Genomic DNA, 17,496 nt, shown 5'->3' with positions numbered 1-17,496 from the left:
AACTATCATATTTAACAGAAGTACATAATGCTTTTGTTTGTGTATTTTATGTCAGGCACGAGAAAATCATAAGACCATAGAATAAGAGACAGAAAGGTCCTTAAAGTCAAGATAATTGTCTGTGGTTACATTCTTTCAGGTAATGGAATAAAAATTAAATTCAAGGTGCTTTATTTTCCAGAAAACTATATAACCTACAAAGAATCATTTTTTTCTTTAACTTGAAATTAAAACTGTAAAGTAGATTATCAGGACTTCATCAAGCCAGTGGAAGATCCTGAACCCCAGTGTGGTAGGGCAAGCAAACAACAACACCAGGATCCCCCACATGCCTCAGCATAGCCAAGGGATTGAGTAGACTCTTGTTCTGAGAACCTCCACATGCTTCAGTATAGGCCAAGACAAACAGGCAACCTCCATCAGCCAGACTACCACATGCTTCAGTGTAGACTTTGGGAAATGCAGAAATACCACACTGATCTCAGCATACACCAGACACCAGCAATAGGACCTGGCTCAGCACCAGGTAATCAGATAATACCCACACCCACTCCTCAATGCAGCACCAGACATGAGGGGTCCCCATGGGCCTCAGGGCAACATCAGTGCTACACCAGGTAAACAGACTGGGCCTGTAACTCCTAGCACAAGAAGACTGAGACAGGACACCTTCAACCCTGGGGGTATAGAAAGAAAGGAAAAAGACCAAAAGAGATAAGCAAAACAAAAACAAAAACAAAAAAAAGAATCTGACCATAGAAAGTTATTATGATGACAGGGAAGATCAAGAAACAGATTCACAAGAGGTCAACAATGTCAAAACACCTATGAATAAAACACCAAACCAAAATAGAAAGTAGTCTCAAGTCCAGAAAGAACTCATGGAAGAATTCCAAATCACGTAAGAGATGTAAAAGATAAATTGGGAAAATAAATGAGAGTGATGCAAAGAAAATTATGAAAGAAGAGTCAACAGCTTGGAAAAAGAAAACAGCTACTTAAAAAGTAGAATTCTCCAAGTAGAAAAGGAGATACAAAAATTCACTGAAGAAAGCAACTCTTTAAAAAGTACAATTTGATCAAATGAAAAAGGAGATACAAAAGGTAACTGAGGGAAACAACTCCTTAAAAGTTAGAATTGGACAAGTAGAAGCTGATGACTCAATGAGACATTAAGAATCAATCAAACAAATTCAAAATGTAAAATACATCATTGGAAAAACAACTCCATAATCAAAAGGAAAGTCTGAACAGTATCTTTCAAGACAATATCAAGCAAAACTGACCTGATATCCTGGAACCAGAAAACAAAGTAGGCATTGAAAGAATCCACCATTCACCTCAGGAAAGAAATTGCAAAATAAAAACTCCAAGGAACATTATAGACAAGTTTCAGAACTTGGTCAAGAAAAAAAAAAAAGATTGCAAGTGGCCAGAAAGAAACAACTCAAATATCAAGGAGCCACAATCAGTATTAGACAGTACTTAGCAGTTGCAACATTAAAGGATCTGAGGTTATGGAACATGATAAGCAGAAAGGCAAGGGAGCCAGAAGTACAACCAACAATCTCAGTGATATTAAGCATAATACTTCAGGGGAGGGGAGGGAAGTCATTCAATGAAATAGAAGGATTTCAAGTTTTTATAAGGAGATAAGAATTGAACAAAAATTTTGACCACCAATATGAAGACCTGAGAGAAGCCTAAAAAGGTAAAAGAAAACATAAGGAATTCAATAGAGCTGAACTGTTTATATCCTTACACAAAAAGGTGATACTTGTAATTCCTTTTTGTTGTTGTTTTGTATTTTTTTATTTTCTTCCTTAATAGTATTTTATTTTTTCCAATTACCTGTAAAGATAGTTTTCAACATTCATTTTTGTAAAATTTTGAGTTCCAAATTATCCTCCCTTCCACCCTTCCCTTGTCCCTACCCAAGACAGTGAGAAATCTGATATAGGTTACAATCATGTTACAATCATGTTAAACATATTTCCACATTAGTCATGTTGTGGAAGAATAATCAGAACAAAAGGGAAAACCATGAAAAATAAAAATAAATAAGTAAAAATGGTATATTTTCATCTGCATTCAGACTCCATAGTTCTTTCTGGGAATGTGGTTAGCATTTTCCATCATGAGTGTTTTGGAATTGTTCTGTATCATTGTATTGCTGAGAAGAGCTAAGTCTCTCAGAGCTAATCATCACACAATGTTGCTGTTGCTATGCACAGTGTTCCCCTGGTTCTGCTCAATTCACTCAGCATCAGTTCATGTAAGTCTTTCCAAGTTTTTCTGAAATTTGCCTGCACATTTGTTGTAGGACAATAGTATCCTGTTACATTCATATACCACAACATGGTCAGCCATGCTCCAAATAATGGAAATCCCCTCAATTTCCAATTCTTTACCACCACAAAAAGAACTGCTATAAATATTTTTGTAAATGTGGGTCCTTTTCTATTTTTTTATATCTTTGTGATATAAATTTAGTAGTGATATTGTTGGATTAAAGGGTATGCACATTTCAGTTGCTCTTTGGGAATAGTTCCAAATTGCTCTCCAAAATAGTTGTATCCATTCACAGCTCCACCAAAAATTAGTGTTCCAATTTTTCCACAACTTCTGCAACATTTATAATTTTCCTTTTCTGTCATATTAGCCAATCTTATTAGAGTGAGGTGGTGCCTCAGAACTGTTTTAATTTCATTTCCCTAATCCATAGTGATTTAGAGCATTTTTCATATGATTATAGATAGCTTTAATTTCTTCATCTAAAAACTGCCTGTTCATATCTTTGGCCATTAATTAATTGAGGAATGACTTGTATTCTTATAAATTTGATTCGATTCTTGACGTATTTGAGAAATGAGGCCTTTATCAGAAACACTGGCTGTAAAAATTTTTTCCCACTTTTCTGACTTCCTTCTAATCTTGGTTGCATTAGTGTTGTTTGTGTAAAAACTTTTCAATTTAATACAATCAAAAGTACCCATTTTGCATTTCTTAACATTCTCTATCTCTTGTTTGGTCATAAATTATTACCTTCTCCATAGATCTGACATAGATGTGCTTATGGTAACATCCCTTATGTCTAAATCATGTACCCATTTTGACCTTATCTTGGGATATGGTGTGAGATGGTCATCCAGGCCTAGTTTCTGCCATACTATTTTCAGTTTTTCCCAGCAGTTTTTGTCAAATGGTGAGTTCTTATTCCAGGAGCATGTAGATTTGGGTTTATCAAACAATAGATTACTATAGTCATTGACTACTGTGTGTTACATATCTAACCTATTCCACTGATCCACCACTCTGTTTCTTAACCAGTACCAAATCATTTTGGTGATTGCAGCTCTATAATATAGTTTTAGATCTGGTACAACTAGGCTACCTTTCTTTGCTTTTTTTTTCATTAATTCCCTTGATATTCTTGATCTTTTGTTCTTCCAGATGAATTTTTTTATTATTATTTTTTACCTATACAAATTTTTTTGGTAATTTCATTGGTATGACACCAATGAAATTATTTTAGGTAGAATTATTGTTTTTATTGCATTAGCTCTGCCTACCCATGGCAATTGATATTTTCCCAATTGTTTAGATCTGTCTTTATTTGCATAAAAAGTGTTTTGTAAATATGTTCACATGGTTCTTGGGGTTGTCTTGGCAGGTAGACTCCCAAATATTTTATATTGCTATGATTATTTTACATAGAATTACTCTTTCTAGCTCTTGCTGCTGTGCTTTGTTGATAATATACAGAAATGCTGATGATTTAAGTGGGTTTATTTTATATCTAGCAACTTTGCTAAAATTAACTGTTTCAAGTAGTTTTTTTTAGTTGATTCACTAGCATTCTCTAAGGATACCTTCACATCATCTGCAAAGAGTGATAGTTCTTCTTCCTCATTTCCTATTCTAATTAATTCAATTTCTTTTTCTCTTATTGCTAATGCTAACATTTCTCGTACAATTTTGAATAATCATGGTGATAATGGGCATCCTTGTTTCACCTCTTATCTTATTGGGAAGGTTTCTACCTTACCCCCATTACATATAATGCTTGTTGATAGTTTTAGATAGACACTACTTATCACGTTAAGGAAAAATCCATTTATTCTTATGCTCCCTAGTGTTTTTAATAGGAATGAGTGTTGTATTTTGTCAAAAGTCTTTTTTGCATCTAATTAGATAATCATGTGATTTGTGTTAATTTTGTCATTGATATGGTCAATTATACTGAAACTTTTCCTACAATTGAACCAGCCCTTCATCCCTGGTATAAATTCTATTTGGTCATAGTGTATTATCTTTGAGATAAGTTGCTGTAGTCTCTTTGATAATATTCTATTTAAAATATTTGCCTCAATATTCAGCAGAGAAAATGGTCTATAATTTTCCTTCTCTGTTTTGGCTCTTCCTAGTTTAGGTATCAGCACCACATTTGTATCATAAAAATAATTTGGTAGGACTACTTCTTCACCTATTTTTCCAAATAGTTTACATAGTATAGGAATTCATTATTCTTTAAATATTTGGTAGAATTCACTTGTATATACATCTGGCCCTATAGACTTTTTCTTAGGAAATTCATTGATGGCTCATCCAATTTCTGTTTCTAAAATGGGGCTAAGTATTTTATTTCCTCTTCTGTTAATCTGGGAAATTTATATTTTTGTAAATCTTCATCCTCACTTAGATTGTCAGATTTTTTGGCATACATTTGAGCAAAAAATATTTTAATCATTGCTATAATTCCTTCTTCATTGGTATTGAATTGACTCTTTTCTTTTTTAATCAAATTAACCAAAGATTTGTCTATTTCATTGTTTTTCCATAAAACTAGCTTTTAGTTTTATTAGTTCAATAGTTTTCTTTTTTCATTTTTATTAATCTCTCTTTTGATTTTCAGAATTTCTAACTTGGTATTTAATTGGAGATTTTTAATTTGTTTTTTTTTTCCTAGCTTTTTCAGTTGCATGCCCAATTCATTGATCTCCTTTTTCTCTATCTTGTTCATGTAAGTATTTAGAGATGTAAAATTTTCACTAAGAACTGCTTTGGCTGCATCCCATAAATTTTGGTATGTTGTCCCATATTGTCATTCTCTCTCATGAAATTATTGATTGTTTCTATGATTTGTTGTTTGACCCACTCATTATTTAGAATAACATTATTTAGTTTAATTTTTATCTATCTTTTCATTGCCCTTTATTACATGTAGGGTGGTCCAATAATTCCTAAATTATCTTTCCTAGATTTATTTTCCAGGTCAGCCATTTTTTCCAATGAGGTATTTTACATTTTCTTCTATTTTTTTTAATTCTTTTGATTTTGTTTAACTGATTCTCAGTGTCTTATAGAGTCATTAGCTTCTGCTTGCCCAATTATATTTTTCAAGTATTATTTCCATCAGTTAGTTTTTGTATCTCTTTTCCCATTTGGTCAATGCTATTTTGAAGAAGTTATTTTCCTCAGTCAATTTTTGTCCTTCCTTTTCCAAGCTCTTGACTCTTTTTTTCATCATTCTACAACATAACTCTCATTTCTTTTCCTAATTTTTCTCTTACCTCTGTTACTTGATTTTAAGATCCTTTTTGAGCTCTCCCAAAAGTACTTTTTGGGCCTGAGACCAATTCATATTCCCCTTTGGGGTTTTATATGTAGGCATTTTGATGTTGTCCTCTTTTGAGTTTTTTTGATCTTCCCTGTTGCCATAGTAGCTTTCTATTTTCAGGGCTCTCTTCTGCTTCTTCTTTCTTTTCTAACCTATTTCATGACTTTTAAAGTTGAGCTCTGTTCCTGGGTCACAGGGACCACTATCCCAAACTTATTATTCTGGGGACCAGGAGCCTGATTACTGCCTTTCTTCACTGATGCCTCAGGTGCTTTGGCTTGCCCACTGCATTGGGGGTGGCCCAGCCTAGTTGCACCTGTTGTGCCAGGGCTCCAGGACTTGTAAATTGCCTTCTGCACTGCAGCTGGAAGACTCACTGTTTGCTTGCTGAGCCAGGACTCAGGTGACTCAGTTATTTATCTGTACTGTGGCTCAGAGCCTCCCAGTGGCTTGCCCAGACACTGTCTGTGGTGAGCTGCCCTCTCCTTTTACCTAAGTGAGATGGACTTTTCCTGAAGTCCTTCAAAGTTATCTTATGTTGGAAAATTGATTCACTCCATCTTTATGTGGTTTTTGTCACTCCATAATCCATTTAGAGGCTGGATTTAACTTTGTTTCCATGGGAAACTGAAACAGGCAACTTCCTCAATACTTGTAATTCTTAAAAATTATATCACTAGTAGTACAGTTAGAAAGAATATACATAGATAAAGGGTATGAGTATATGGGGAGTTTGAAAGAATGACATAAAAATAATTAAGGGAGGAGAAAGAGGAGTACCCTGCAGAAGAAGGACAGGAGAGGTAAAATGAAGTAAATTATTTCATATGAAGAGGCCAAAAAAATCCTTATTACATTGGAGGGAAAGATGGGAGGATGAGCACTGGGCATTGCTTGAACCTTACTCTCATCAGCAATGGCTGAAAGAAGGAATAATATACATGATGCATTGAAAATACAAATCTCTCTTACCTGACAAAAAAAAGTAGAAGGGGAGGAGAAAGAGATGTGGGAAGGGGACTGACAGAAGATATAACAGAGCAAAGGAAGTGATAAAGAGTAGCAAAACATTCTGAAGGAGGAAAAGGATGAAAGAAGAGAGAGTATAAACAGGAGAAAAAATAGGATGGAGGGAAATACACAGTTAGTAATTATAACTGTGAATATAAATGGGATGAACTCTTCCATAAAACAGAAACAGATAACAGAGTGGATCAAAATCAGAATCCTATAATATGTGGTTTATAAGAAACACACTTGAAGCAGAGAGAGATACACACACAGAGTAAAGGTAAGGGGATGGAGCAGAATCTATTATGCTTCTACTGAAGTGAAAAGAAAAAAAAAGCAGGAGTAACAACCCCGATATCAGACAAAGCAAAAGCAAAAATAGAACTAATTAAAATAGATAAAGAAGAAAACTACGTCTCACTAAAATGTAGCATAGAAAATTAAGTAATATCAACATTAAATGTATATGCCCCAAGTGGTATAGAATGCAAATTCTAAAGGAGAACTTAAGTGAGTTACAAGATAAAATAGGCAGCAAAACTATACTAGTTTGGGGATCTCAAGTGTCCCTTCTCATGACTTGATAAATCCAGCCAAAAAATAAACAAGAAGGAAAGTAAGGATGTGAATAGAATATTAGAAAAGTTAGATATGACAGACCTTTGAAGAAAAATTAATGGAAACAGAGGAATATACCTTTTTTTCAGTTGCACATGTCACTTACACAAAAAATTGACCATATATTAGGCTATAAAAACTTCAAAATCAAATGTAGAAAGGCAGAAATATTAAATGTGTTCTTTTCAGATCATAATGCAATAAAAATTACATTCAACAAAGAACAATGGAAAGATAGATTAAAATTTAATTGGAAACTAAATAATCTAATCCTAAAGAATAAGTGGGCCAAAGAATAAATCATAGCAACAATCGATAATTACATTAAAGAGAATGACAACAATGAGACAATGTCCCAAAATTTATGGGATGCAGCCAAAACAGTACTTAAGGGAAATTTTATTTCTCTAAATTCTTACACCAACAAAATAGAGAAAGAGCAGGTTAATGAATTAGGCATGCAACTAAAAAAAAAAAAAACAACAGAAAAAGAACACATTAAAAATCCCTAAATGAGCATTAAATTGAAAATCCTGAAGATCAAAGGTGAGATTAATAAAAGTGAAAGTTTAAAAAAATGAGGCTAATAAATAAAACTAGATGTTGGTTTTATTGGAAAAAACAATAAGATAGATAAACCATTTGTTTATTTGATTTAAAAAAGAAAGAAGAAAACCAAATATCCAGATTAAGAAATGAAAAGCTTGAAATCACCACAAATGAAGATGAATTTAAAGCAACCAATAGGAAATATTTTGCCCAATTGTATGCCAATAAATCTGACAATCTAAGCAAACTTGATGAATACTTATGAAAATATAAATTAACTGGATTAGCAGAATAGGAAATAGAATATCTAAATAACCCATTTTAGAAAAAGAAATTGACCAAGCTATCAATGAACTCCTTAAAAAATATCCCCAGGGCCAGATGTGGTCAAAAGTGAATTCTACAAAACATTTAGAGAACAATTAATTCCAAGACTATATAAACTGCTTGGAGAAAAAAAAAAGGTGAAGGAGTCCTGCCAAACTCCATATATGACACAAATGTGGTGCTGATATCTAAACCAGGAAGAGATAAAACAAATAAAGAAAATTATAGACCAATTTCCCTAATGAATATTGATACAAAAATTTTGAGCAAAGTAATAGCAAGGTGATTACAGAAATATATCACAAGAATTATGCAATATGACCAAGTGGGACTGACACCAGGAATGCAGAGTTGGTTCACTATTAGGAAAACTATCAACATAATTGACCATATCAATAACAAAACCAATAAAAGTCATATGATTATCTCGATAGATGCTGAAAACGGTTTTGGCAAAATACAGAACTGGTTCTTGTTAAAAACAATAGAGAGCATAGGAATAAGGAGAGCATTCTTCAAAATGATAAGCAGTACCTACCTAAAATAATTAACAAGCATTATCTGTAATGAGGATAAACTAGAAGCCAACCCAATAAAATCAGAGCTGAAGCAAAGATGTCAAATTATCACCAGTATTATTCAACATAGTACTAGAAATAGTAGCTATAGCAGTAAGAAAATAAAAATAATTGAAGGAATTGGAATAAGTAATGAGGAAACAAAACTGTAAGTCTTTGTACATGATATAATAGTATAATTACGGAACCCTAGAAGATCAATTGATAAAGGCTTAAAATAATTAAGAACTTTAGCAAAGTTGCATGACATAAAATAAACCCACATAAATCATCAACATGTGTTTATATGACCAATAAAGCCCAGCAGCATGATATAGAAAGAAAAATTCAATTTACAGCAATTGTAAGCAATATAAAATACTTGGGAGTCTATCTGCCAAGACAGGAACTATATAAACACAATTACAAAATACTTTTCACAAAAATAAAGTCAGATATACAATTGGAAAAATATTAATTCTCATGGGTAAGCTCAGTCAATATAATAAAAATGACAATTCCAGCTAAGCTAATTTATTTAATCAGTGTCATACCAATAAAACTATCAAACATTATTTTATACAGCTAGAAAAAATAGGAAAAATTCATCTGGAAGAATAAAAGGTCAAGAATATCAAGGGTATTAATAATAAAAAAGGAAGGCAATCTAAAATGCCAGATTTCAAACTATATTATAAAGCAGTAATCATCAAAACTATCTGATCCTTGATAAGAAATAGAGTGGTGGATCAGTGGATTAAATTAAGTACACAAGACACAATAGTAAATGATCATAGTAACTTAGTGTTTGACAAACAAAAAAACTTCAGCCTTTGGAATAAGAAATCATTATTTGACAAAACTACTTGGAAACCTGGAAAACAACAGGTCAAAAACTAGGTATAGACCAACATGTTACATCATGTACCAAGCTAATGTCAAAATGGATATATGTGTGAGACATAACAGGTGACACCATAAGCATATTAGAGGAGCAAGGAATAGTGTACCTGTCAGATCAGTGGAGAAGGGAAGAATTCATGACCAAACAAGAGATAGAGAGCATTATGAAATATAAAATAGATAATTTTGATTATATTAAATTTAAAAGCTTCTGCACAGACAAAATCCACAGAACCAAGAGTAGAAGGAAAATCTGGGAAATAATCTTTACCAAAAGTGTCTCTGATAAAGTTCTAATTTCTCAAATATATAGACAACTGAGTCAAATTTATAAGAATGCAAGTTATTTCCAAATTGATAAATGGTCAAAGGATGTGAACAGGTAGTTTCCAAAGCTATCTATAGCCATATGAAGAAGTGCTCTAAATCACTTTTTAATTAGAGAAATGCAAATTAAAATAATTGAGGTACCGCCTCACAACTATCACTTTGGTTAATAAGACAAAAAAAGGAAAATGATAAGTATTGGAGAGGATATGGAAAAATTGGACCACTAATACACTGTCGTGAATTGATCCAACCATTCTGGAGAGCAATTTGCAACTATGTCCAAAGGGCAACCAACTGCACATGTCCTTTGATCCAGCAATGCCACAATTAGGTATGTAACCTGAAGAGAAGATAAAAAAGGAAAAGGACCAAGATGTGCAAAAATATTTATAGCAACTCTTGTTGTGGTGGCAAAGAATTGCAAACTGAAGGGATGCACATCAATTGGGTGGTATATAAATACAATGAAATACTATTGAGCTATAAGAAATGATGAGCAGGCAGATTTCAGAAAAACCTGGTAAGACTTACATGAGCTGATGCTGAGGAAAGTTAGCAGAATCAGGAGAATATAGTCCACAGTAACAGTAACACTGTGTGATAATCAATTATGCTTGACTTAGCTCTTCTCAGAAACACAATGATATAAGACAATCCAAAGACTCATGATGGAAAATGTTATCCACATCCAGAGAAAGAACTGATGGAGTGTGAATGCAGATTTAAGCATACTGTTTTCTCTTTTGTTTTATTCTTTCTCATGGTTTTTCCCTTTTGTTCTGATTCTTATTTCACAACATGACTAATGTGGAAATATGTTTAACATGGTTGTACATGTATAACCTATATAAAATTGCTTCTTTTCTTGGGAAGGGGAAAGGAGAAGAAGGGCGGGAGACAAATATGAAACTCAGAATCTTTCAAAAATGAATGTTGAAAATTGTATCTACATGTAATTGGAAAAAAAATACTAAAATTATCTGATACTGGCTAAGAAAGAGTGGTGGATCAGTGGAATAGATTAAGTATCTGAGACATAGCAGTAAATGACCATAGCAATCTGATGTATGATAAATCTAAAGTCCTCAGCTTCTGGGATAAGAACTCACTATTTGACAAAAACTGCTGGGAAAACTGGAAAACAGTATGGAAAATGGAAAACTAGTAAACTAGTTATGGACAGACATTTTATACCATATGCCAAGACCAGGTCAAAATGGGTACAAGATTTAGACATAAAGGGTGTTACTATGGGCAAATTAGGGGATTATGGAATAGTTTACCTGTTAAGTATATGGAGAAGGGAAGAAATTAAGACTAAACAAGAGACAGAGAGCATTACAAAATGTAAGATGGATTATTTTGATTTTATTAAGCTAAAAAGTTTTTGCATAAACAAAATCAATGCTACCAAAATTAGGAGGAAAGTAAAAAGCTGGGAAACAAATTTTAAGGTAAGTGTCTCTGATAAAGGCTTCATTTTTCAAATATATAGAGAATTGAATCAAATTTGTAAGAATACAGGCCATTCCCCAATTGATAAATGGTCAAAGGATATGAACAGGCAGTATTCAGATGAAGAAATCGAAGTTATCTAGAGTTAAATGGAAAAAAATGCTCTAAATCACTTTTGATTAGAGAAATGAAAATTAAAACCATGCTGAGATACACTTCAAACTTTTCAGATTGACTAATATGACAGAAAAGGAAAATGTTTAATGTTGGAGTGCATGTGGGAATATAGGGACTCTAATGCACTGTTTTTGGAGTTATGAATTGATCTAACCTTTCTGGAGAACAATTTGGAACAATACCCAATGGAAAATCAAGCTGTACATATCCTTTGATCCAGAAATACCATCAATAGGTCTCTATCCCAATGAAGTTTTTTTCTTTGTTTTGTTTTGTTTTTGTTTTTGTTCGTTTTTTTTTCAAAAGACATATTTGTACAAAAATTTTTATACCAGCTTTTTGTGGTGGCAAAATATTGAAAACTGAAGGGATGCACATCAATTGGAAGCTGGTAGAATAAGTTGGGACATGTGAATATAAAATAATACTATGATATAAAAATGATGAGCAGGCAGATTTCAGAAAAATCTGGAAAGGCTTATATGAACTGATGCTGAGTGAAGTGAGCAGAACCAAGAGAACATTATACACAGCAACAGCAACATTGTGTGATGATTAACTTTGAGAGACTTAGCTCTTCTCAGCAATACAATGACAAAGAACAATTCCAAAGAATTCATGATGAAAAATGCTACATATCCAGAGAAAGAACTGGTGGTGTCTGAATGTAGATTAAAGCATACTATTTTTCACTTTATTGTGTGTGTGTGTGTTTGTGTGTGTGTGTGTTTCTTTTTCCTTTTGGTCTGTTTCTTCTTTCACAACATGAATACTAGAGAAATATTGCACATGACCTGTATCAAATTGCTTACTATTGTAGTGAGGGAGGATATAAGGGAAAGAGAGAAATTTTGGAAATCAAATTTTTTTTTTCAATTAATGTTAAAAATTGTCTTTACATGTAATTAGGAAAAAATAAAATGCCACCAAAAAAAATAGATTATCTCTTCCTGGTCCAGGATTCCTACCTACTATATAACAAATCTAAGGAACTAGAAAGAGGAAGACCCCACTAGGTCTCTCATTTTCTCTCTATTCTAGCAATTTTGGGTCTAGTATGAACTTCATTTGGAGCTCTTCTCTAGATAGGCAGACATGTAAAATTAGTGAGAGTAATGATACAGCAATGCCTACAAGTATGCTGTGCAAGATTGCAGAGGGGGCACATTAAGAACACAGAAAATGAATTGCTAAAGATTTCTTAACCATAAATATTTATCAGTCATAATGCATGCATTCAGATATATATATATTCTAATTCCTCTACATTTATTTGTAGTCCAGATTTACAGTTATTTGGAGAGTTTATCCATTCATAAATTCATACACAGTCCTAATTCATTATGACCTAGTGAAGATATACAGATATATGATTTTGAAGGTGCTAAGGAATCAATTCCCAAATATCAGAAGGAATGATAGTACCCAATAATTTGACAACAGCCACAAAAAAAATTCTGAAAGTAAATAACAGATAGAACATTAAAAATCTATCAATCTATATGCCTAACTATATTCTCTGTAAAATGTTAATGACAAAGTTACATATACAATTTAAAGCTATTCTCAATTAAAAAAACATATAAGAAGGAATTTGACACATTTTATATTATTTGACAGCAGAAACAAAATTGATTAAAAGGTCCAGATCTTGCTATGTTTATTGTGAATCATTTTTTAAAAAGGCATTTGACTCCTAGTAAAGCAAAATTAGTCAATTAAATGTCTTTCCACAAGATATCTTCCCTATGCAAATAGTAAGTTCATATATGTTTGCTTAGGAGATAAAACACACATAATTTCATTCAATGATCTTCTGATTACTAACATTAAGCAAAATGATATATATTCCAAAAGGGCATTTGATACCTTTTTTTAGAATCATGTAGGTTGGCTTGCAGAAACCTAGATGGCAGAGTAGACAGTAGGTCACTCTCATTATGCCTTACTGATCTTTAAAAAACCCCCAAAAATAGTGTCCCAAGAAAAATCCTGGAACAATGGAGACAGCAGAAAGAGAGAAAGAGTCTTTTAGCCTAGGGAACTTGGATGATAACCAAGAAAGGTCTGTTTCACTTGGGTAAAAAGGGAGCACAGTCCAGGATAGGAGGCATCCCAACAAGCCAGCAGCAAGCCTTACCTAAGAAAACCAGTGGGAGATCTTGAGGCCCAGGTGGTGGAGCAGGTAAACACCAACATCAGGACTGCCCAGGTACCTTAGCATAGCCAGGGAACCCAGCAGACTCCAGCTCAGAGAACCACCACATGCACTAGCTCAGCCCCAAGCAGGCAGATATCCTCCAGCAGATGAAACTCCTCTTCCTTCAGGCCAGCCCCAGGCTTTAGGCCAACTCAGGGAAGGCATCAGGGGACTGAATCAAGGGCACATGTGGAGGTTGCCATCTATCTCAACCCACAAAAGCCAAAGACAACTTAGATCAGTAGGAAAAGTTTGTGACCATGGTGAGAGAGAAGCTCAGTCCCAGTACCAATCCCAATCCCAGTGCAGCCCCAAGGTGGGGGCTGCTTCTAGAGTTCACAGACAGAGGGGGAATTCAGTGGCTGATCAGAGGGGGATTGCCAGTATCCCTTTGCTGGTGTTGAGGCAGTATTCCCTTGCTTTGGCCATGCTTGGATTTGGGTCACAGTTCTGGGTGGTGGTCCTGGACTGAGAAGAAACACTGGAGTTGTAAAGCTTGTGGTGGTGGTGGAGAGGGAATCATTCTCACAGTTACAAGGCAGAAAAGAGTGCTTGTGGTTACTCATAGACCAGAGCACAGTCCAGGAAAGGAGGAAACACATCACCTTTGATTATACCACATTGGAAGAATTGAAAATGTACAGGTCCCTAGAAGTATCTCTGAAAATAGCTGCATAAAACCCCTGAAGCTTGGGACATTATGTTCTCCACACTGGAAGCAGACCCTTACCTTAACAAAGAGTTTATAACTCAAGTAATTGGCTGGGATCATGAGCAAATAGTGCAAAAAAAATCACATCATAAAATCTTTGGTGACAAAGAAGATGAAAACATAGAACAGAAGAAGACAACAAAGTCAAAGTTCCTACATCCAAAGCCTCCAAAAAAATATGAATCAGTCCCAGGCCATGGAAGAGCTCAAAAAGGGTTTTGAGGAGCAAGTAAGAGAAGTAGAGGAAAAACTGTGAAGAGAAATGAGTGATGCAAGAAAATCATGGAAAACTAGTCAACAGTTTGCTAAAGGAGACCAAAAAAATACTGAAGAAAATAACACCTTAAAAAATAGCCTAACCCAAATGGCAAAAGAGGTCCAAAAAGCCAATGAGGAGAAGAATGCCTTCAAAAGCAAAATTGGCCAAATGGAAAAGGAAGTCCAAAAGTTTACTGAAGAAAATACTTCCTTAAAAATTAGAATGGAGCAAATGAAAGCTAATGACTTTATGAGAAATCAAGAAATTGTAAAACAAAACCAAAAGAATGGAAAAAAATAGAAGACAATGTGAAATATCTCATTGGAAAAAACAACTGACCTGGAAAATAGATTCAGGAGAGATAATTTAAAAATTATTGGGCTATCTGAAAACCATGATAAAAAAAAAGCCTAGACACCATCTTTCAAGAAATGATTCAGGAAAACTCCCCTGATATTCTAGAACCAGAGGGTAAAATAGAAATGGAAAGAATCCACTGATCACCTCCTGAAGAGATTCCCAAAGGAAAACTCCTAGGAGTATTATAGCCAAATTCCAGAGTTCCCAGGTCAAGGAGAAAATATTGCAAGCAGTCAGAAAGAAACAATTCAAGTATTGTGGAAATACAATCAATATAACACATTATTTTGCAGCTTCTACATGAAGGAACCAGAGGGCTTAGGATATGATATTCCAGAGGGCAAAGGAGATAGGATTACAACCAAGAATCACCTACCCAGCAAAACTGAGTATAATCCTTCAGGGGAAAAATGGACATTCAGTGAAATAGAGGACTTTCAAGCATTCTTGATGAGAATACCAGAGCTGAATAGAAAATTTGACTTTCAAATACAAGACTCAAGAGAAGCATGAAAAGATAAACAGAAAAGAGAAATCTTAAGGGACTTATTAAAGTTAAGCTGTTTACATTCCCACATGGAAAGATGATATTTGTAGTTCATGAGACTTTTGCTAGTATTTGGGTAGTTGGAGGGAATATATACACACATACGCTCACATACACACACACACACATATACATATATACATTATATATAGATATATATGCATATATCTATATTTAGATAGAGGGCACAGGATTAGTTGAAGATGAAGCAGTGATATCTAAAAAAAAATAAGGGTTGAGAATGAATTATACTGGGAGAAGTAGAAAGGGAGAGGTGGAATGGGTTAAACTATCTCACAGAAAACAGATATGAAAAAGCTTTCACAGTGGAGGGGAAGTGAGGGAAGGTGAAAGGGAATGAGTAAATTTTATTCTCATCAGATTTGGCTTAAGGAGGGAATATCATACACACTCAATTGGGTATGGAAATCTATCTTACCCTACCAGAAGATAGGGGTAAAGGGGATAAGGGGGGATGATAGAAGGGAGGAAAGATTAGGGGAGGGAGTAATCAGAAGAAAAGACCTCTGAGGAGGGACAGGGTCAAAAGAGAGAATGGAATAAATGGGGGGTGGGATAGGATGAGGGGAAATATAGTTAGTTTTTCACAACATGACTATTGTGGAAGTGTTTTGCATGAATACACATGTATAACCTGTATCGAGTTGTTTGCCTTCTCAACGAGGGTGGGTGGGGAGGGAGGAAGGGAGAGAATTTAGAATCCAACGCTTTGAAAACAAATGTTAATTTTTTTTTACATGAAACTGGGGAAATAATATATACAGGACAATGGAGTATAGAAATCTATCCTGCTCTACAGGAAAATACAAAGGGAAAGGGATAGGAGAAGGGGGGGTTATAGAAGGGAAAGCAGATTAAGGGAAGGGGTATTCAGAATGCACACTGTCTTAGGGTGGAGGAGGGGCGAAATGGGGAGAAAATTTGGAACTCATAATCTTGTGGAAATGAATTTTGAAAAATAAAAGTAAATAAATAAAAAGAATTATTGGTCTACCTGAAGGACATGATGAAAAACAAAAGAGGCTGGACAGCATCTTTCAAGCAATTATGGAGGAAAAGTGCCCTAATATCATAGAACCAGATGGTAAATATTCATTGAAAGAGTCCACTCATCACCTCCTGACATAGGTCCCAAACTGAAAACTCCAAAAATCATTGTAGCCAAATTCAACAATTATTAGTAAACAGCCAGAAAGAAACAACTTAAATATCATGGAACCACAGTCAGGATTATGCAAGATGAATGCTTCTACACTGAAGAATCAGAGGGCTTGGAATATGTTATTCTATAAGGCAAAGGAGCTTGGAATGCAACAAAGGATCAGTTACCCAGAAAAATTGTCAATCTTTCATGGGAGGAGATAGACATTGAATGAAATAGAGGAATTCCAAACTTCTTGATGCAAATACCAAAGATTAATAGAAAATTTGATTATCAAATGCAAGACTCAAGAGAAGTATAAAATGGAAAATAGGAGAGAAAAAAAAGCAATGTTTTTCAAAAAGGTTAAACTGTTTACATCCCTCCATGGGAAGATGATACTTGCAACTCTTCAGACCTGTATCTTTATTATGACATTTATAAAGGGTTATATATAGACAGAGGGTGTGTGTATAAGTTGACTCTGATGTGATGATAAAAATTTAATTATTTAAGAAGTGAAAAAATGATTGTACAGATAGAAGAGGAAAGGATGAGACAGAAAAGAGTAAATTACATCATATGAAATGGCACAAAGACCTATTACAGTAGAGGGAAAGAAGGGAGGGAGGCAAGCATTGTTTGAACCTTACTCTCACCAGATTTGACTAAAAGAGGGAATAACATACACACTCACTTGGGTATAGAA

Source organism: Vombatus ursinus, unplaced genomic scaffold (assembly GCF_900497805.2).
Source record: "Vombatus ursinus unplaced genomic scaffold, bare-nosed wombat genome assembly UNPS02014779.1, whole genome shotgun sequence".
NCBI lineage: Eukaryota > Metazoa > Chordata > Mammalia > Diprotodontia > Vombatidae > Vombatus > Vombatus ursinus.
The sequence above is the reverse complement of the archived record's forward strand: the minus strand, read 5'-3'. Positions refer to the sequence as shown.